Genomic DNA, 22,854 nt, shown 5'->3' on the forward strand with positions numbered 1-22,854 from the left:
AGGGAGAGTGAGACATCTGCCACACAGTTCAAAACCAGCTACAGACCAAATGTGGTGATTTGGTGCAGACTGTTACCTTAGTCCATTACCTTATTCTTGTTTGTTTTAATAGGAATGAGGATGTTGTAATGATAATATGATCTGAACTAAGACCGTTCCACCTTGTTTCCTGAAGAATTACATGAGTTAATACACATGCATGTTGAATTTCATATCGGTGGACAGAAATGCAAGCCCACACAAATCTACAATGGCACCATGTGATCTCTCTCACTCTTCTAGACTCATTCTCTGTGGTCAAATATCTGCTTAAACCCGGTTGGCACTGCCTTCACTTGTTGGTCGCTGGGCTCCTTCAAAGGCCACCTGTCCTTCATCCTCGCGCAGCTTCAGGCAGCGACTGTGGCTTCTGTTGCCGCTTTTCTGTCCAGCTCACAACCAGCTCCTACAGTAAGGAATATTTAAAAGTCTGGCCTCCAGGACCTTTGGTCAAACAACAGCGAGAGTTCACTGTCAAATGAGCCTGAGAGCCTGTCGACAACCAAAGTCTGTTTTCTTTCCTTTTTGGCCTTGAACTGAAAGAGATTAGATTCTGAAATTCAGGTTTGCTTAAACATACATCACGCAACAAAAAACTTTAAATATAGACTCTACTGGACTACTGCTTATAGAGGTGTTAATCGATTTAATTATTCGTAGGAAAAGGCAGTAATCGCGATTAATCACTGCAGTTTGTAATCACTGATGTTTTCAAAATCGCTGAATTAACACTATTGCTATTCAGCATCTATTCAGAGTTTAAACACAGATTGTCTCCTGCGACCTGCAGATGGAACCTATGCGCTTACACATTGAATGCATTAGTGTGCAATAAGAGAAAAACAAAGCGCAGGATAAACTGAAGAGCCATTATGGCCATTTTAAGGTAGAATCATTGAAGTATTTCTAGTGTTTATATGGTGCTATATATGACAATGACTGCAGTTTTCAGTCTTTATCAGAAAGCTGCACTGTCACGCTGTGATACACTCACAGAAATCAGCTGCACCTAAGTGTCTCCATTTTCCTCGTATAACAGTTTCTCTCAATGGTAGAGTGCCCGGTGTGTGCCCTGATACTTTTATTATTTCAACAGGAGAAACTAGTGAATGTTTTTGGTGCTTGGAAATGATGGGGCTTCTGCTTCTGAGCAACAGCTACAGGAAAACCTCTTTAACTCCAGACAGTGGAAATGATGGTGGTTTGTGACCTCATTAGACGGACGAAGGACGACCGATGACGGATCAGACGAGACTCTGAGGACGTGGTGACGATGGGGACAGCAAAGCAAAGGGAGGTGAGGCAGAAAGAGACAAACGCATTTCAAAGACGGCGGCAACAAGATTTAGGCTACACAGGGCACGCGCGGTGCAGCACTGTTTGGACAGATAAGACCAGCTGATGAACAGCTGATTGTATCCCCCGGGAAATAACAGCGAGGAAATTAGAGTGTGCATGCTTGAGAGGAGATAAAAAGAAGAAGTACGAGAATGAGACTATGATGGAAGCATGCATAGTCTCACTGAATGAAATAACACTGGAGCTTCATTTCTCTCCGGCCACTCTCCACAGCAAGTTGTAGATCTCACTTCTGTGTTTGTGTTATTCACCCATGATGTTGACCGGTAATAAAAAAGGACATAGCCTTCTGGTTTCCTCCTGAAGCCAACCAGGAAATAAAAATATATTGAACGGGCACTAGGGGGCGACTCCGCTGGTTGCAGTGGGAGAATGAGCCTACATTTTTCTATAGTTTCAGGTCTTCTTCAGTGGCAATTGTGGAAATTGAAAATAAAGCATGGCACATATGAAATGAGACCAGGTGACGCCTGTGAACTTCCGTTTGTGGAACGTCAACATGGCACCGGCCAAATGTCTAATCTTCAGAGTTCAGATCCTTATGGCTGACGTCACAACCTGTTTCCCTCGAGTTAGCAATTCCTGGTGCTTTGTGGTATATAGTTAACTAAGTCTGTGGACAATAATGAATCATAGTTTTATTTTTGGCTGCAGCACAGAGTCCAACAGGGCCACACAGTGGCGCACGAGGCAAGGTTGCTGGTTTGCGTCGCAGTCTGTGGGTGCATGGATTTTCTCAGGGGTTCTCTGATTTCCTCCCGCATGTTCAAATACGTGCAGGTTAATTGGACACTCTAAGGGTGTAATCCGCCTTTCACCCTATGTCAGCCGGAATTGGCACCAGCAGCCCCGCGACCCTCATGTGGAGGATAAAGCGGTATACAATGGATGGATGGAGTCCAACAAATGGTACATGCCTGACACTGATTCCACCCCCTCAGCCACTGTGACTGTCAATGCTGCCAAAAGTTCTTCTACAAAGCACATTCAGAGCTAACGGTCTGAATAATAACAACATTATAATGTTTTTTTTAATTAGAAGTTTCAGTTTAATTTTAATGAAACTGCAAATATTATGGCTAGTAAAATGGGACGTATTGGTTCCAAAAAATGCAGTTTTATTCATTTAAAATTACAGCAACAACATCATGAATTATGCAGCGTATGTTAACAAAACAATCTATAGGGATAACACGATGGCGTCATCAAAACATATCCATTTATTTTTCATGTCAGAGTACTTTGTGAGGAACTCAGACAAAAGAAAGTCCTTCTCACAAATACATTATACATTGTAAGAAAAACAAAGAAATTGAGCACCTGGAGAGTAACTCTTTTCATCCTCCATGAATAAAAGAAGTGTTCTTCTGACTTTCAAACTGAATTTTGTAGTATATGTTAAAAGGAAGCCTTGTTAATGTGTAAAATGTGCGATTTGAGCATGTGTGTGTGTATGTGTACATATAATCACCTCTCGTCTTACGGAGCACAGACTCCAAGTCAAGCTGTGAGCTGACAAAAGGCTGTGCTGCGTTTTCTTCTCTCCTATACAAAGTAAAGATGTTTCATTACTGTATCCCTGAAGGGAAACGACCACTCTGGAAAACCAAGGCCACAGAGTAAACACACACACATGCATTAATATAAAGCAGCTGCAGTAATAACATAAAGGAAAAGGCAAGAATACATCTGCACAATCATTCGGGACGGGAAAAAGGGAAAGATGTGCTCATGAATAACAAACACAACAAGAGCCAAGTGAGTGATAATCACGGTAATGATGATAATCACCAAGCATCCAAGCCGAGAGAAAATAAAGTTTGAACAAATTACATGGTGGTTAATTTTTACCCCACCCAGCACACCGAGAGAATTGAGTTGGCAGTGGCTGAAAAACTAACAATGATAAATTGTCCATACCTGAGATCATATTAACAATAATTAAAGCGTTGCTATATTTCACACACGGATGAAACCGGAGTCTGTTTACAAAAGCGCCAAGTTGAGGACGGAAGGAAGTAGAATATTTGTGGTTCTGCCGTGTAATGTCATATCCCATCATGTTCGCTCCCTCTTTCATCAGAGGCCGGTGTTGTTTCGGCACCGCTCCAGCAGACAAAGTGTAATTTACAGGTGGAACCAGGCTTCCTGCCATCCACAATAAATTGGTCTCCATTTTCTGGCATCTAGGCTTTCGGAGGCACAATTTCTTTGATCTTTCTAGCCCAACCAGACGCTTTATGGTATTTTACATCATCGACTCGTCTCTCATTTCCTTTTTCTCCTGTCTAGCTCTCCTTCTGTCTCATCAAACTATCTTCCTCCCCTATTATTTTCCTTTTTGAATTCTGTCTCTTATCTTCTCTTTATCTTCACTTTTTCTTGTGATATCATTGTGCCGCTGCCGGTGCGACGCGCCGTGTCATGTCTTTGGTTCCATTTTAGTAGACCGCAAGGTTTGAACATTTCAATGTGCCTGTGTTTGTTAGTGGTTTCTTTTTCCCTCCCCCACATATAGAAAAATAAAAAAATAAAACTTCAGACTTTCTAACACACGCCAACCTTTTAACACTTAAAATACATGAATGTACAGAAACACATAATGAAGTAATATATATATACATATATGTATATATATATGTATACATATATACACATATATACATAATAAGCTTACTCTGTGTCTCAAATAAAGAGCGCCTATACACATGTAAATAACTGAAACAAAAGCAGCTAGTGCTGTCTATAATCAAGTAAATGTCAGGGCTTATTACATGATAAACTAAAGATGAGCCAACATGATAATTGGTATCGGTATCAGTCCAATACTGGTCAAAAATCACTGGGTCGTATATCAGAATCCCATATATTGCATGCTGTACTATGCACAGACTGTAAAAATGTAAATAAAAATCAGCAATAGCATTTGAGCGGAGTCATGTTGTTTCCTTGTGGGAAAAGAATATTTGTTACACAGTCGGAGAATTGTCTCAGTGGTAAATGCATCCGCACAAAGGTGTTGTTAACAGTTTTGTAGTTTGTATGGTGTACAATGACCGTGTCGGACTGATATAGGTATCTCAAGGTTGTGATATCGGTATCGGACATGAAAAGTGACATTGAGCCATCCCTGATGTAAACTGCAAACACTTCAGCTTTGAATATTTGGTTACAAGAAACATTTAATTTTCACAAAGACTGACTGTGCTCTTGCCACAGAAAGACAAACTGTGCAGTTTTCATGTTCGAGCTGTTTGATCCACATAAAAGCAGCTGGTGTTACGCAAGTAAAGTGCACCCAGATGCACCATGTGTCACTTTTGTTCTCCTTATGTTTGACTGTTTCATAGTAAGACAAACTAAAAGCCTTTGTGTGAACAGTTGAAACATATACAGCAACTCTAGTGGCTTTAAATTATTGTTTAAAACAATATACATTTGATAAAATCATTTTGTCCAAAGTGGACACACGTACGATATGGGCTGCCAATCACATATCCCCACGCTTGGGTTCTCTGTGCCTCTGTGAAAAGAGCCAACGCGACGGCAAGATGGAGTCACAATTATTCAAACTTGTGCCATTCTCTTCAAATTGATGTTATTTTTGGTTTGTTTGTTTTTTAATTCCATTAAAATTCCATACCCTGGGGAAGTCATCCAATGAAGTGTTGCTGTTAAGAGTAACTTCCTGCGTGTTGTTCAACCCTCATGGCCTTTCTCTTTTCACCCTGTGGGACAGCAGTGATTTAAACACCAAAACATTGCAGGGAACTTTACCTGTCTTATTGTTCTTTTAAAAAACTTGATTTTGTAGACTTTTTCCTCTCAAAGTCAGCACAGATGTCATTTTAAAATTGGGTCAAATTGAAAAAGTAGTCATGAATCATTAATACACTACACTACAGAATGTATATAAATGATATAATGTAGCGACTCAGTCCTGCACTGTGGTGCTACTGGCTGCTGATTGTCTGCGTGTATTGTTTTTACATGCACTCACGGATAAATCACCACCAGATTCTTCCTTCGTGTCTGAAATTACATCAGCCTCCAATTCCTCCAATGTCTGCTTATTTTTCCCTTTCCATTAAACAAAGCATCTTTCTATTTGCATTGAACTAATCCAAACGAAACTTAAAACCAAGCACAGTAGAAAACTGCTTCTTTCAATCGGCAACACCTGAGTAAAGGTGACCTCAAATAACCCAGCGTGAATATAAGAAATCAAAATCTTACAAGTAAAAATGAGACATGGCTCCTACATATATACCAGGGGTGTCAAACGTATGGCACGCGGGCCGGAACCAGCTCACCAGTGGGTCCAATATGGCCGCGAGGATGAATTTGTTACAGATACCTGTAAATGGTTAATTTAGGCATAATATTGGTGAATTTGCACTTATTTTATTCCTCAAGAAATTTCAGGTTGATCATAATATGTTTTGCAGAGCGATACTTCATTAAATGCAATATAAAGGGAAACATTGCAACAGTGCTTGTTGTTATGTAGATTATTATGCTATTATTATGCACTTAAGATCAAATTGTGTTGTTTGTGGCAACTGAACTTGGAGAGTTTGACACCCCTGCTATATATCATATTCAACAGCAGGGTTTCGGTTAGTCTGAGGGCATCGGCAGTTAAAGAAAAGCCAATAGGAGTGCCTTCTCTCTCAGAAATATCCTGTGAGTGGTGAAAGTCTCCTGTCATGACCCAGATTTCCCCAAAACTGTAAACAAAGTCAAGTTCTCTCTCAGATGACTTGATTTGCATTATGCTGAAAGGTTATAATGGAGTTATTGATTGGTAATGCCAAGTTGCCTACCCCAGCTTTAAGTAAGTGAGTAGATAAAAGTGTATTGTGAGCGTTTATATTTAGATGTATGCGTGCATAAAACGGTCTTACCGCGCGCACGTGTGTGTTTGTCTGATCTCATGCCAGTGCAACTCAGCTGCACTGTCCACTGGCACCTGAGTCTCATCTGAACCAACCCTGCTGCACGTAAACATGTCCCACGCAAACAACATTCTCCTCTATTTGCACGAGCATTTCCCCGTGAACCCCCCGCCACCACCCCCGACTCATGCATCCCTCCATCGCTCTCTCTTTCCAGCACTCCTTTTCATCTCTGCCGCTTTTCCTCCATCCACCAGATGGCTGACCCATCTGCTCCCCCCCCACCACCACCACCTCCGTCCCTGTCTCTGTCCCCCACTGCTCGGTGCTTCATGTGGTTGAGATCCAAGTCCTGCACACACACATGAGCCCTCACTTCCCTCTGCTGCTGCTGTGCTCATAGGAGTGACCCCCTGTACTGTGATTGTGTGTTTTTGCACATCTGCTTGGTTGCCAGTTTATGTGCACGTTCTGAAGTCATTTCTGACAACAGCTCCTGAAGCTTCTGTGTTTTCCTTGAGCGTGTGCATTTGTGTTTGTGCACACACATCTGCTTAGGTAGCCAACATTGCCTGTGCGAGTATGCAACAAACCAGCCATCTGTTACAGTATTACTGCACTTGTATATGAAGGTGTTTGTGTGGTTTACAGACTAAAATGTTTATCGAGTGAAAAGCATACATACGGCTACTGAGACAGCATTGCTTTTGGCAATCTGGCGGCGGCAGTGTCATCATCGTCAGGAATGGTTATTGGTTTTTTTCTTGCCGAATTAAAGCAACATTATGCAACTTTAATTGGCTGTGCTGTCACTGTAGCAAACGTTCTACAGTAAAACTGTACTTTTTTACCTGACCTCAATTCAGCATTGCTCTTAACGTTGCCGGGCCTGATATTGTGCAGGGATTTTATTAGTAGACTGACAATGAAGAGAAACTGACAGTTAGTGTTCACAGCACTTTTCGTTCACAGTCCACAGTCAAGTCTCAGCTGGTAAGAGCCAATCAGAAAGTGACTGCAACTATCTGCATTATCGGTTTCAAACCGCTCCATTTCTGCCTGTCCAGATGCTGCCTCAAAGTTCCTGATCTAACATGGAGCCAGCAGCATTTTCAAACAAGCTCCAAAAGTCTGGGGTAATTTTGCTTTAAAGCAATTTACTATATTTGTAGGATTTGATCATGTCAGTCAACTTAATGTTAGATGTATATAAAAAAAGAGAAATGAGCAGAGGAGTTGCTTACAAGTCAGCATTGGTCCATGTTATATCTCACTTAAACCTGAAGTGACGTGACATGTCAGCAGCAATCTGTCGTTGCACAGGAAAAGTAAGTGCACTCAAACATGGTTAAGTACAGTGGAAACAGGCAGTCATTCCGTGAACTGCCAGGAATGTTTACATCGGACAAACATGGATTGTCTCAGTCTGATTGTTTGACGACAGTTTTAGAATTCAACTTAATGGTTAAAGATATGAACAAGATCTAATGTGTGGTTCTTAAAAAAGAAAATCGCCTTCAATCCCACCTCCATCACGCTGCCGCTGTGAACGCTCAGTGGTTGCTCTACCTGCTGCTGCTTGTGTGAGTCACCATGACCTTGCCTTTACAGACAGCTAATGCCGTGCCGAGAGACGTCTGACTGACAGGTGGGCACACGCTGCCTTACACAAACAGAGATTGATGTGCAAACATGCAGACACACAACGGACCTAAAGCCTACATGTGAGTGGTCAGGCACAAACGCACGTAAGCACGCGCAAATGAACCATAAGACGAACAGCATAAGCCTGTGCAGGGGGGAGTAATTGTTTCAGACATGTGGTAAGAGCCGATGAAGAGAATGACAGAGAGGGGGAAAAAATGGCAGGTTGACGGGCGTGCTGGACGATGACACAGAAGCACAGATGGGCAAAATGACAGGCTGACACGCCGACAGGCTGATATTTTTCTTCACTGCCGCCTTACTGTGATATTAATTTCCAAGCACAAGCAAGGAAACAGTGTCGGAATAATAATAATAATAATAAAAAAAAAATACATTTTTGACATTTTCCAAAATAAACCGAAACAAAAAAAAACATACACCTGCATAACCTTCACCAGTACAAAGCATGAGCCTTTCAGATGTGGAGACAGAGATATCCGGCTTCGAGATAGAAGAGTTGTGTCACAAATATGATCAAATGTGAGTCTTTTGAAGGAGAGGAGCGAGCGCGGCAACAGGACACATCCTCAGATGTTCTGCTTGTTCAAATATTTAACAAAGAACAGAAAACAGAGCATATAGTGTCGGAATCATCCACTCTGCATAGATGTGTGTATGTGGAATGGTACACACACACACACACACACACACACACATCCCTAGACTCATTTTAAGGACAAACTTGGTAGAAGCGGCGTATTGAAGACTTCAGGCGCGGCAAAGCAAAGATGGAGGGAGAGAGGAAGAAAAACAGGGAGGTCAACGGCAGAGGTGGAAAGAACACTGATATAGTCCACTCAAGTAAAGGTTTGACTATTTTGATAGTAAAAGTACTAGCCTAAAAATATATATGTATATATATATATATATACTTAAGTTAAAGTTTTAAAAAAAGTAGCTTGTTTAAAAATCAGAGTAAAAGTTACTTGAGACACAAATCTCACATTAATTGTTTTTAATTAAAGACAAACCTTTGTACATTAAAGTGCTGACAAAATAAAATATGTAAACAGATAATGTATTAGTTAAAATGGGTCAAAGGTCACAAATGCCAATTCACCTGTCCTCATCGTTCACCTGTCCTCATGTCCGCCAGTTTCTGATGTATGAATTTTAAAATTAATAGTACTAATAATAATTCTTAAAGTAACATTACAAATTACAAGAAGTACAACAAGTACACAAAAAAACCTAATTGGAATACATTACTCTCCACCTCTGGTCACCGGGGGTTTCTACAAGCACCGGGACAAATGTATTCAAGTGGAAGGTCATGACCGGTGTCTCCTGAGGACAAGATTTAACCACACAAATAGGGAAAGGCGTGTACATGTACCAATTAGGCAGCATCACAACATCGCATACAAACAAATAAAAGAGAGAAAAATGCATCCCACGTAATAACAAGCATCAAAATACACCACACTGGCCACCAATTCCTCTAAAATGCCTTGGCTAGTGCCTGGGGTCTTGGCAGAAACCGGTCAGACCTCCTGCCCTCTCTTCTCATCTGCCGCTTTAACCCTTCATTAATCCCACGCAGAGCGTTTAACTCCTCGTCTGGCGAGCGCTAACGCGTCTCCCTCCTGAAACTCCCCACAGAGGCCATCAGAACCAATTAGGCAAGATGAAAGCCTGCATCAAAACTGGGCCGCCGCTTCACAGGCGGAGAGGAGAGATAATCGAGACTCAGGTGAGAGGCCAAACAAACAAACAAACAAATTTAATTTAAAGCCGCAAATCACTGCGATATCATTTGCGTCTTGAAATGAGCGACAGGCAATGAGAAGTGGATTGAGGTAGGAGCTAATACAAGGGTGTTGTTTTATGTTTGTTTGTTTTGCTGCTTCTTGTTCTTTTTATTTGAACTTTCCTTTATGGTAGAACAGTGGGCAGAAGATTAAGATAAAGAAAGGGAACATAACAGGGCTGTGCTTTGACAATGGATAATAGGCCAAGTTAAAAAAAAAATAAACATAGTTATAAAAGGGAAAACTGTGCAAAACAAAGTGTTGCCATACGTAGAGGTAAGAAAATCACTTAAGTGTTTTATATTCTGAGATGACAGCAGTGCACGCTGCTTACTGTTGAGGAGACACTGGATAAATATACCAGAACACTTTTACAAGGTTGTGCTGACGAACAATCATACACAGCAGCAGCAAGATGCAGTCATAAATATCCACAACAAGCATCAGTAGTGGAAGACCCTTCGAAAGTAATAAGAAACCCTGCTGCTGAGTACTTAGATGAAGGGTATTGTAGTAACAAGCACAGTAGGGATTACAGGCAAAGGCAAAGTGAAGACTAGGCTTACTCTGATATGTTTTAACAAGACAAGAAAAGAAGGGAAGAAAAGAGCAGAGCTGGCTTGGAAGAAACAGATGGAGCACGGAGAAAACAGCGTCAAGCAAGAATTTTAACATCGGGTAAAGGCCACACTATCCTCAGAAGGGAAAATCCACAATTAGGCACTGTCAGATAGAACGTTTATATCATCATCATCATCATCACTCGACGCTCATTGAGTGGTTGACTGGTTTTCTTGTTTGGTTAGGTTTGGTTTTTGGTTTTCAAGAAGCATAAGAGGAGCGCCCTCTTCTCAACAACAGCATGTGAGGATGTTTCTGTCACTAGAGATTGGTCTACTGAGGCCACTGCTGTAATGGGTGTGCAATTTCAAAACCTGTTCGCTGACTCGGGGAACTGAAACTATATATATATATATATATAGACGTATACCTACTAGTAGGTGTCTTCCAACCGAGAATTCAGCCACTGCATCCAAGCAGCTCTTTCATCAGGGTCTCCTGCTCCAGGGATCAGCTTATTCCACTTGTTTTTTTCTCACACCGGACTGTCTTTCAATTTACTTTCCTTAGTTGTTCAAAGAACTTAATGGAACTCCAGAATATTTCCTCATTTGTCTGCAATCTCTTCTCCTGCATTAATTCCACCGTCCAGCTCCTCTTGTTTGTTTCCACTCATCAGCTCTCAGGTGTGGCAGCTTTATTAGTTCCCTCCCCCCCTTTACTTCCTGCTTTGGTGAGAAAAACTGGTCGGCCATTTTGTTTTGTTTTCCAATCTCCCTTCATGTTACGACAACAACAATATTATAGCTAATATTGAGTCATTTTCTCACATACACATACGGACATTGATGGCCATTGAACAGAATACAGGTATCAGGTAGTTTCCATTACATTACATGTCATTTAGCAGACTCGTTTTATCCAAAGCGACTTACAATGACATCAAGTACAATTAGCCAGGGGTGGAATCGAACTTGCGACCATGATGTCTCTGGTACACAAGGTAGGGTCTTAACCACTGAGCCACTCCATCCTTTAGCTTTAGCTTCACTTTTTACCGACTTGTAAACTATGTCTACTTTCATTCTGTTATGAGCTCCTGTTGTATTTGTATCTTTTAAAATAGTGGGGTAGAATTCCCACCTTCAGCGAGCTGTGTGAGAGGCTTAATTAACCTACTTATGAAAGTTCCACCCTCTTTGTGCCATTTTCCTCATTTTTTATTTCATTTTTTAATCAAACTTTAATTTTATCTTTACCAGGAAGTCGCAAAATCCACACACAAAGGCCCTACATCAGGGGTGTCAAACATACAGTCAAATTTTGTGAAAATTTCAAATAATAATGTGAAATGCTATATTTTTCTTTGTATGTTTCGTGCCTTTGTAGATTGTGTACATGCACACATGTACACAATATTGTTGAAATTGCACTTCTTTTCCTCACGAAATTTCAGGTTGTTCACAATATGTTTTGTAAAAAGATACTTCATTAAATTAAAAACAAAAAATGGGAAAACAACTTGGACTTTCTTGTTCTTTATAGGTAATGCCCTTGACTCCCCTGCCGTAGATAGAACCACCTGCAGCTGACAAGGATTTTTGACTCTTCAGTTTGGTTTGACCTGCGTTCAAACCAGTAACAAACCTTTTTTGATTCATGCATCAGGTTTATGTGGTTCACAGACACTCTTCTGTATTTCTGAGCTTCTGATTCAAAACATGAGACGCATGTACTGGCTGGTTTCTCCTTTTGGGCTGGTGTAGAAACATGGGGCTGCAAGACAGTGGACTTCATTAAAGTATAAGTATAGGCATAAAAGGCTTATTGTAAGGCTTTAAAAACCAAACGTACTTATAGGTAAATATTTAATTTCAGCCAAAAAATGGAAGAGTAATGGAGGTGTACAAAAATCAACTGAATGATGGCCATGTTGCTCCCTCAGTGTTATGGTGAAGGCTGGTTTACTGTCATACTGTCCAGACTTCCAAGAGGTGGACAAAGCCATCATGACTGTGATCAGTAACACCTGTGCTTTTCCTGCTAATCCTTGAAAAATGGCTGCTGTGCAAAGAGCCCCATTGTCACCATGACTACAGTACGATGACCTTCTCCTCCGCGTCTGATCACAGCGGTGTCACTTCAAGCCACGGCCCAGCAACAAATTGTCCATAGAAAATGTGGATTTGTAAACTTAGCAACTATACAGCAGAATATTCCCTTCAGGAGTTAGTAATCAAATCAAAACAGAGCTGAGTGAATATTAGATCTCTGCGAACTGTGTGAAGTCATCCAGATCAGGGTTACTCAAGGAGAAGAGGACTCCAAATGAATGCTAATGTTGCTCCATATCTGCTGATCAGAGCATGTTTACTTTATGAAGTGAGAAGGCAATAATATCATAAATGTATGTCTGTCATGTGACGTTTGTGAATGAAGGTTTAAATGGTGATTTGTCTCAGGAGCCGTGTCCCATTTCTACAATATGTACTACTTCTAACAAAGTTTGGTGTTTGTACAGCTCTCGGGCTGCATTATTCATTCCGCTATGTATCAGTATGCATACAATCAGCCTGAGTTTTGAGCCCGCTCTTAATAAACACGACATCTACAATAAAACACATAGGAAGCGGATGAGCTGCTCGCAGCTGGGAAAAATTATAACAAATTGGACATTGATGCAGAGCTCCAGGAGAATCACAGTAAACAAACAATAAACGCCGTGTTTTTTTCTCTGTTGACTTTAATTGGCCAAGAAAGAGGTCGTCAGTTTGATTGACGTCTGTTGCTTTTCCTGACCTGCAGAACACGACGGCACAACTTTGAATGATTTCTGGAGTCTTTCTACAAATACGGCTGTGAATCAACCTGTAGATTATAATTCACACATGTGTAGAAAATATGTCAATCAGCCAGATTAACAAAGTATGAAGTTATTCTATGAAGATCAATCCCGGACTTGGAGCCCACAGGGATGTGCTCCAGGTTTTCATTCCATCCAAAGACTCAAGCAGCAGGTGAACTGTTGGAAGGACAACCTGCAGAGATTTGGCTCTTTGTGGCGTATGTTCGGTCACCCCTTTTTTATTATACGCATCACTCTATATCATTTCAAAGTCACCTTGGTTTAAAAAGGACCCTAATAAATAGAGATTGGTGGAAGTTTAGTTCTTGATCTACGCCATCTTCTCAGAGTTAGGTAGCTTAAAATTTAACGATGGTAACGATTACATTTTGTGCGGCGCAATCATTTAACGGTCCTCACGTTTGCTTCTGAAAGTGCCTTTTTATAGCTGTCAAATTGTTGAAAACATAGGTGCAGCTAAAAAAAATCATTATCGGTAAGTTTTGAAGTTCTGGTTCTTACTCACATCTAAATCACACGTGCCTGTTCATTTTATTAGTTGCGAATGTGTTTTCCTTGAACAAAAGTGCATGTCTGCTGTCATTAGAAAATTCATTCATTAGTGGAGGAGGGGACTAATGGATGGACATTTAATGGGATTCTCTTTTATCTGCTGCTTTGTTGCAGGGAGGTTTTTGAATACAAATATGGACTCAAGCAAACAAAGAGCCATTCAAGGTTTTTGCATTTTTCTTCATGAAACTACTACCCATCTTTTGTTCAGCCACCAAATATACAGTTAGTTTCAAGTTGTTTTTTTTACACTCTGAATAAATTCTGCTAAGAATTCCTGGAAATAAAAGGTGCATTTTTGCTATTATTACTTTTGTCTCTAGTTGATATAATGATTTCAAAAGATGTATTAGACTAGAGTAGACTAAATGCATTAATGTCATCTCTAATTATTTCTCACTGCTTTCTATAATTTATCCTGGTCCTTTATGTCAGGTGCACTTTTCAGATTGCGGTCATGTAAATCATATTAGGTCTATAACTGTTAGTGATGCCATTGCACCCACAGACATTAGACTATTAAGAGAAACTTTGCATTCTGGAACTGAGAGAAAGAAAGTGGACCCTTTTCTCTGACATCATCACCACAGCTTATTAATCCTCCTGCACCAGTGGCCTCTGAGTTTGTATTCACCAAGGCCTGCAATAAATTTCCCTCCCTCTTCACTGACAAATTCAGAAAATAAGACAAGCCGCCAGTGCCTTAGTACAGGGTATGTGCTGCCCCTGTGTCCACTTAAAGACAACTCAAGTAGCATGACTCAATTTAATCCCATCAACCAAGAAAACTTTAAGGACATCTGAAATCCTCCTGTTCTGACAACAAGCTTTTTCAAAAACGTTTCCAATTGCATGGGCTCAATTATTCTGCAAAGTGACACGTATCTGATCTTTCAGGTGTGTTTCCACAGGCCCTGAACACTGCCATCATCGGCCATATTATAGAGCCAAAAAGCTGCTTTAAACAGCTGAACAGTTTTTAACAGCTGAGCAATTTAACTACTGTTTTGACACCACCACAGCACTGCTCTTGTTAAGGTCTTCTGTGACATCCACTTAAACTCAGACGGTGGCAGAATTCCAGTTTAAGTATTTACCGATTCTCACCTCGCAATTGACACCGTTGTCCAAAACAAGCTAGAAAACTGAGTGAGGCTTTCAGGAAGGCGGGACCTTGTCTGTGTTTACAGGTAAATACATATTTGAGGGAACGAAAGGACATGTAGAGTTCCCCATGGCTCACTTCTGGGGCTTCTCCTATTCAGCTTGTACACCACTATCTCATATCACAAATCACACAGATGACACATAAACACACACACAAACTCTTAATGAATGCATTCATCAAATCAAAGAGTTCATGTAAACTAAACTAAGGTTCAAATTGCGGTCATTGTTTTTAGATATGAAATGAATTCATTGCTGTTGCAAGTTGTTTAAACCATTGTTTGTTTGTTTTTTTTATTATATACAGTAATTACACCATTCATCCATTCTGCATTGTCAGCATTCATATTTCTCTTAATTCATATTTTCATATTTTAATGACATTCACTCTGATGCCTTGTGGTTCTTTATGAATAAACTGCCATTTTAGGGCACCTCACCCACTGAACGAGACAAAGGACCTAATGCTGCTGTAGTAATGTAGTTCCACTGGGACAATTTCTACAAAAGAAAATAGGTCCAAAGCAGACTTATATTGCAAGTTCTGCAGGAGTATTTTTGTATTCATATTTGTTGTTGCTTGGCAGTAAAAGATTTAGCTGTGTGTTTTTCAAGACGTAAGCGCACAGTAAAACAAAAAGTACTATTTCTGCTTCCACAGATACAAGCAGGAGATTGTGTTAGTGCTTTTTTGTTAGTGTTGACCCTGTAATATCGGATCATATCAAATTTAATGGTGCATAACTTCACCCTTGACCCCTAAAAACCCCCCACTGACATGTATGCTGTGCAGACAAGCTTTGTTTACACCTATGCAACTCTAACGTCTAGCTGGAATCCAATAGCATTTAAATAGGCCGAGCGTGTGAGGCTGAATTTGAGAGCCATGATGAATAACTCCATTTAATTGGACACCATGGGATCTTGGTTTAATGTTACACGGCTGCTTCAATGAGAAGTTTCAACAATCGAAAACAGAAAATACTGTATATGACTCTGTCACACAGTGTGGAATAGAATTACTTCTCCAACTTTAAAACTAAATGCTTCAAATGATGTCATTTACATAACTGCCATAGGCTTTATATGTAAAATGTTGATGTGCAAAGGCGCTGTCTATAGGATCAAACTCTGCTCCATAAATGCCAGACTTCAGCTTATTCAATTTAAAGTGGCTCACAGGTTACACTATACTCTAAAACTAGACTCAATAGTGTTTTTCCTTCCGTTTCCTCCTTGTGTGGCAGATGTTCAAACATCATACATTCTGGTCCTGCTCCAAACACATTTTGGCTTGAGGTCTTTCTTTTTTAGCTCTTTAGATCTTCTTCCGAGCGGTACCATGGTGGTATTGGGGTGTTCTGAGTCCTCCTTAAAACTGTCTCGTGCTCGTCAACAGGCTCTTGCTTTTTGCCTGGTTGTAGCTAAGAGAGTCATCCTGGGCGAATGGAAGTCTCGTATATATGGTTTCCCTTTTGCATCTTGGGACCGTTTCTGAATGCTATTGAAAAGGACACTGTCTGATTGTTGGATTCTGTGTGTTTGGGGAGGATGATGTTTATTTTGTGTGTTGTATTCTTGTCTGAAAATTTGAAAATGTAAATAAAATGTTGATGTAGTATCCTGATCTGGAAGTGCAGGAGGCCTGGAAACCTGTATTACGTGGAGTGGCCATCAGGAGGCGACCTCACCACTGTTCACTTCACTTGATTTATACTGCCAGTAGAAATTGTCTTGAGGGGTTTGTAGTCTTAATCACTAGTTTTAACTCTTCTTCAATACTGCATTGTGCCCTCTCCCCAGACAGAGCAAATTAATAATAAATCAGGACGATTGGAAAATAATTAAAAAATCAAGATGGTACTGGCCAAACCATAAAATAGCAGTTCACATACCAACAAATGATGTCATGATGGGTTGTCACATGGTCAGAGCTGGGGCTGAGGACAAAAAATTAAAAAATTAAATCTGTGAGCGCATAATTAGAAGTAAAGTGTGTGGCCTGCTCCTCATCACTCTTCATTAGCTGAACATGCCCACACATGAACCAGACCTTCTGCATTTGGGACCAGGAAGAAAAATGGTTTATACATCAGTGTGGAATTAAAAAGCTCTGTCCATGAGAGCTCTTTTAGAGTAACTGAAGGGGAGCTAAAAGGTTTTTTTCTTTTTTTACATCCTTTTAGAGATTAAAATTCAGAGAATTAAGTTGTGAGTGTCAAAGGGGGTATATTTACCTCACAACATTGTAATGCAAAACATTCATGTGGAAGCATCAGGGGTAGAAAGTGCACGGAGAAGAAATGGGACACAGCATCAGACAGAGGCAGCACCATTTGCATTTCAGCAAAATCCAAAGGTGGTAGTGAGAGTCATATCGAGTGGAGGCAAACCAGAGTACGCTGCACTGCAGGTAATTCTGAATGTGTGAAACATGCACCATAACGAATGAATAATAGAACGCGGTTGTGGTTCAGACGTAGTATGCAGCGCTGGCACTCTCTGGCTATCGTGTCAAGATGAAAAGGGAAGCCTTATACTTGAGTTTTTATTCAGAAATAGACTGTTTCACTGTGAGACACAGGTTAAACCAAAATCTACATCCACCAAATTCAACACATCGTACACACAGTCTGCCTGCAACCTCTCTCCAGACTATTCTTTGCCGAATTTGATGTTGTAAATGAATAAAGAACACATCAGTCCAGAAATCTCCCATATGTGACCCATGTGAAGAGCACCTTCTACTCAGCCTCAACGAGAGGTCAGACAGCGTAGAAGGTGCCACACTGACTTTGTGCCCCCAGAGAAAAGAGCTAAGTGCTGCATGAGCAGGCTGCAGGAAAAAAGGAAAGGTCTACGAGAGGCACCGGGGAGAGAGTGCACCATTCAACCGAATCATCGGGACCATCAGTGTAATGAGAGCAGATCGGTCCTGAGCAAGGGAGGGAAAGATTGAAAAAGGGAGTGGGCAAGATGGTTTGGGGTATAAGGGGAAAAGTAGAAAGAGAGGGAGGAGGAGGAGAGGGTGAATGGTGGGAAACTGGAGACATAAAGTGAAAATGAAAGACAAGCAAACACGACTGCAGCACATTGGGAAAAATAACATAAAAATAATAAAATAGTGATGATACCATACGAGATGAGTAAACACTGCGATCGCAGTGGTCACATGAGGCTTCGTAACTCTATAGACTATTGCCCTCAAACGCACTAAGGGACGAGGAAAGACAACAGTGGGGGGAACAGAAAAAGAGGCTGTTAGCAAATTCAAGAACAAACCTTTATTTTCTTTGTGCAACAGCAGCGAGTGTAAAATGTTCAAATGTTGTTCATAGCAGAGTCCTCATATTTAATTAAAGCGCCATTTCCATGATTTAGTCCATTAGCTTCTCATTCTCATAACGCCATCAATTCTGTCATTTCCACAGCAGTGACAACTTGGGCTATTGTTTGTGATCAGAGAAGCTGAACTTCCAAAGGGTCATTACTCATTTCTGGCATGCGTCTCCGCTCCGGAACAGAAAGCCATCAATTATTTCTCTCACACATAATCCTGGTGCCAGTGCTGTGTGTCAATCACTGCGGAGTCACTACCAAACCCCGTCACGTCAGTTCCGTCACGTCCGGCCCAACGGATCATCTATCAGTGGGCGATCGTCAGTTTGGATGGGTACCCTCTGTTATTACCCTCACATCCCGCCCCCACCAACAGAAGTACAAAAGCAGAGTCAGTGAAGAGCCAGGAAGCTGAGAGGTCTGAGCTTGGGTAACAAGCTTTGGGGCGGATAATTAATGCCTCCATATCCCGTTTGGTATTGTCAGGGGGAAGGAGTTGGCATTGATCAGAGTGGGACCAGGCCGGAGGGAAGTGGGCGACAGGCCGTGGTCACTATATGGGGGATAAAGTCAATTATTATGCTTCCATGCACAGTCAAGTTGTGCTACAGTAGGAGCTCGACTAAGCTGTTCAGCTGGGTCTTTGTCCCAGTGTACAGGCTCCAGGGGAAGAATTGTTTAATTGAATGAAGTGTGTCCACCTCCACTCTTGCTATGGGGCGAAATGCCCCCTTTTCAACTTGACAGTATCAGGCGATTTCTGGTTTAACATGTTAAACCATTCAGAATCTTCCTGCCATCCAACATCCAATTATTTAAGCTGATAGAGCATAAAATTGGTCTCCTTGTCAGTCCAAAACTGTAGCCTGAATACCGCTATATTTTTGACACAGTTGTCTTATTCTTCTGTGTACATATTATTTCCAGGTATTAGTCAGTGGTGGGATCTACAGTGCACACGCAGAGCGCCCAGGTCAGACTCTGGTCTGGACTATTTGCATTCATGTAAGAACTTGACTCTCATTCACATTATCATTATCATTGTCATTGTCATTATTATTATTAACATCATATAACAGATTTTTTATTTTTTTTTTTGCTATTGTGCACAACAGGAAAAGGCATGGGCAGGTGGAGAGGTGCCTTAGAGGCAGGCGTGCGTGTGAGCTACATGCCTGACAGAGTTGTTCTTCTTGCGATGGTCTACCACAGCGGCTGGCTACTCTGAGTGACACTTCAAACCCATAAAAAAAAATAAATAAATAAAATAAAATAGGAACACTGTAGTTCTGCACTCTTCAATCAGAATTGAAAAGCAGAAACATCCGGAGGGAAAATAATCCAAAGCCGTATTTTACACAGCAGGTGCTGCAGATGCTGTACTCGTCAATGATTCATAAAGACAATGACAGCCTCTGCATAGCTCCAGTTCAAAAACACCACAAATAAAGATTACAGTAACGTACAGTGTATCAGCCTCCACACAAGGTCAGCCGCAAAATAAACAAAAAAACAACACCAGCACCATATAATGGCACGTCACACTAACAAATGTAACTGCTCACATAACCAGAACTGAATTGCCACTTAAATAGCAGGAAGTCGGAGGAAAAAGGCCCATTGATATTGTGGAACAACAGAATTCGCAATTCACTTTTCTCTACCCTGAGGGACTCAGTCACCACGTATTAAAGGACGCAGTGCAATAGAAAAGAAAAGCCAGGAGCCACATGGGAGTAAGTGGAGTGACCATGGCAGCCACCATCGCTCTGACTGCCACATCTTAAGCTTTAGTCTCCCTGACCCTGTCTCTGTTTGCCTGGGAGGCAAGGCCGGGCGCTGTTGACGATAAAACAAACAGACAGGCCCCATTTATACAGTCAGGTGTCATGACAAGGGATAAACAGCCGACTGCTCTGGGCCTCTTGTGTCAGAGTCTGCACTAATAGCAGAGGCTATCATCATCCTCATCCTTACGATCATCCTTATGATCATCATCATCATCAAGAGCGACAATAGCAGTGTTGGCAGAAGCTCCTAAGTGCCTGCTGGGAAACGGACAAGTACTGACTCAGATTGGACAGAACTCAAGGGCCGCACTGTTTACTTTGCCGGGCTGTATTCATTCGTGTCACTGAATTAATCGAGTCAGGAAAAAAAGCAATTGCCAAAAACATTACTGGAGAGGGGGGGGGGGTTTGGCCGTCGAGAAAAAAGAACAGACTTGAGAAGAACAAGGCGTCGGAGGCGAGAACGCGGCAGGAATGACAAGAGTGTGGCTGTCAGCATGAGGGATGAAAAACAGCACCTTCAGAATGAGGCCAGGCAGCGGCTGCCGCTTGCGCCGGCGAGGAAGGGGATGTGCAGGGACCACAAAGGCAATTATCTACATGCCAGCTTTGTTGTTTGTCAGAACTGGCATGCAATTCTGGACTTGGTTATGCTGATTATATGACACCCGGATAGCCTTCAGGGTGGACAAGAGGCAGTCAGCTGGGAGTCATTACCCAAGCCAAATAGACTCCTCATTTGTTTTTCCATCCAGAAAAAGCATCAAGAGCAATAAACAATAGCTGCGAGATACTCAATCACCAAAGCGGTGGAGGGTTGTTTTTTTTCTTCCTTTCCATTGAAGATCTTGATTACAAAGTCCAAGCATCCAAACGTAAAAAAAAGAAATATGTGATGTGTACGTGAATTTAAATACAAACGCTCTTCGGGCAAACTATGGACTGTGTTCAGATATGATCCAATGGCTGCTAGTGGAATCACATATGATCACCTGACAGATGGCATAATGTGGGCATAGGGGTTATTTTCTAACAGTGTGAAAATCATTGTGCTGGCACCTCTAAACACCGCCAGCTGGTCGCTTTCAAACCATCCCATCTAATTTAGGCATAAAGGAAGGAGAGCTATTTTCTTCGTCTTGTCATGCCTCCCTATAGTGTCACCATCTTGTCTTTAGCTCTGTGAAAATATTCTGAAAGTTGGTACTGATCATCTGTTCTGAAAACACCTGTCTACACTGGCAACACACTGTCTACAGTCTGCTGATCTGATGCCAAGGTCACTCAAACACACACACACAGGCTAAAGTGCTCTGTTCATGACTAGACAGGCCACAAGAGCAGACAGGTACATTCATCCAAACAACTACAGCTCCAAAACCCTAAAGAGACCTCTTGAATCTGGCTTTTAATTTAGCTGTATTTATTTGAACATTTCATGTCTCCCACCCTTCATTCTGCTGTAAACTGAATTTGATCTACGAAACAATTATTTTAACTCAGTCACATTTTTAACTCTATCATTCTACGTTGTACTTTGTAAAGTGAGGGATGCCAGTCCACCACGCTGCATAAAGTACTGTGAAAAGCAGAACGCCTCAGTGTTTGTGCCAAATCTGAAATAATGCTGCCAAGATACTGCCTCTGTCCATGGCTATTTCTGTTGTGAAGGCACAAATTAAGCATTTCTTAAAAAGGCTTAGGTGTATCCATTCATAATCTATACTATATATCCCTTGAGGATCACATAAGGACATAAGCTGACAGTGTCCACCCTGGACAGGTCATCAGCATACACAAAGACAACTATCCAAGTTCACATTCAAACTTACAGGTAATTCCAATTATCCTAACTACAATCTGCATGTTTTTGGACTATGAAAAAAATCCACATGCAAGAAACTAACCCTAGCCCACTTAGGTGCTGCAGAGTGTATTCAGAGCACATCCTGTCATAATTCTTCCAAATGGCCTGCTGTCAATAAAAAAAGAAAAACTAAATAAATAAATAAATAAAAAACAGGCAGTCATGGTGATGAGTTACATTGGTATTTAGGGAATCAGGGCAGAAAAATCTTATCAAATACCACTTAACAAAAAAAGAAAATTCGATTTCATGATTTATCCATCACTTGCATTTCATTACATTGGAATATGTAAAGCCAGACTCTCCGTGGCTGTGTGTGTGCTAATCCATTCTCCAAACCATATTCATTGGATTTATCAGTAAATTGAGTGTTCCCGAGAAATGTGCTGGCTACGTTTAAAAAAAAAGTGCACCAATTTTACTAGTTAAATTGTCCACATTTACACACGATAGTCCACCTAAACCTTTGTCCAAATAGTAACTTCAGCTATGATGGAGTAAAATGACATCTTTTAATGCAGGCTTAGGAAAAGGTCTTCCGACTCTGCACTTAAATGGCATGTAGGACGATGGATATTTAATGGTGTGGGAGAACATTGCCTTTACCCACAAATCTGTGCATGTAATTTTTAGTCACGTTGAGATCATTTTTGAAAAGACATCCCATTAACAACTTAAGCTGTGCGTGATGGTTAAGGTTTTTGAAAGGAGTTTCTGCAGGTGTTCATGGTTTTATTCGAATGTGCTCCCATTTTAGAACACTACTATCTCTGTGGACACCGGCACAGTAGGCGTTTCTATTGATGGCGCAATTCCCATCACTTCATTTACCAAGAGCAGCGTCACAGATGAGACCTCCTCATTTCCAGTTATCGAAATCCCATTTCAATTCCATCTGCTAACTAGTCACCTGTGAAACTAGTTTTTAACCATGGTTTGAGAGTGCACTGACTTTAGA

Source organism: Solea senegalensis, linkage group LG1 (assembly GCF_019176455.1).
Source record: "Solea senegalensis isolate Sse05_10M linkage group LG1, IFAPA_SoseM_1, whole genome shotgun sequence".
In the NCBI taxonomy this organism is placed as follows: Eukaryota; Metazoa; Chordata; class Actinopteri; order Pleuronectiformes; family Soleidae; genus Solea; species Solea senegalensis.